Genomic DNA, 1162 nt, shown 5'->3' with positions numbered 1-1162 from the left:
GGGTTAACGTAAATTGCCTCTCTCTCTCCTCCCCTGATTTTCATGGTGGTGGGCCCCTCCCTCCCCCCAATCTACAATCAACAGCTCACACGTTTCACATGACGTTAATTACGTAACTTGGGATTATGTAGGTGTAGCATTACTCGTCCTAAAAAACCCAACTAAGCCAACCTCCCAGCATATCGCGCGGGAAAAGACCCAGCCGCGCCGTTTTAGTCGGGATTACCGGATTACTAGTAGTAGTATCGATGGATCGCGCGAAGCAACAAATTTTTTTTGAGGGGGCGAAGCACCTAGTTTAAAAGGAAAAAAGGCGGTACACTCACAGCACTCCTGTCGCGGTCGCATTGCACCCCACACACGTTCGGTCCTGCACACGGCTCACGCAAACGGAACGCGCTTCGGCTTGCCTCTTCACTGACACGTGGGACTGCGCTTGGAGAAATCGACCATGCACCAAACTCCCCCCGCCCACCGCGCGAAAATCCTCCCCCCCCACACCCAAAAATTCCCCCCAAATCCGATTCAACCGCCCTTCGGCCAACTAGCCAATAATATTCCCCAAACCCCCCCCCCTGTCCCCCTCCACTCCATACGTCGGCGCCGCAGTTCAGTGATCCTCTCGCTCCCACAGTACGCTCTCGTAGACTGTCGTCCTCTAGCCACGCCGCCACCTCTGGCTACGTTCTTGTGGAGGCACACGGCGGTCAGCACCACCACCGCTGGCGACGTTCGTGTGGAGACGCACGGCGGTCAGCTTCTCCCACGGTACGCGCATTCTAGACTGAGGGCCCGTTCATGTCGGTGTAGCGCTGAATGTTAGCTGATAGACGTTGTTAATCTCACTGTTTGCCGAAGTAGTTTACTGTCAATATGCTCTGCTTAAGAAGCTTCCTTGCCCTGTTCTGCACTCAATCTGCTTAGCTGAGATGGCATGCCAAGGCCGATTAGTTGCTAAAATATTCTGCCATATATTTATTGTGACGTAGATTGCCATGGTCTAGTAGCCAATCTGTTAGGTGAAATAGCTCTACACCGTTTTATACTCGATCTTTGTTGCTGCGATGGCCTTTGATAGTTCGATGGCTGTGTGCTCGGCCTCATTGACTGCTGAAAAAGCCTGCCATAATTTGGCACTCAAATCTGTTTGCTGAATTAGCTT

The sequence above is a fragment of the Aegilops tauschii genome, chromosome 6 (assembly GCF_002575655.3).
Source record: "Aegilops tauschii subsp. strangulata cultivar AL8/78 chromosome 6, Aet v6.0, whole genome shotgun sequence".
NCBI lineage: Eukaryota > Viridiplantae > Streptophyta > Magnoliopsida > Poales > Poaceae > Aegilops > Aegilops tauschii.
Note: the sequence above shows the minus strand (reverse complement) of the source record.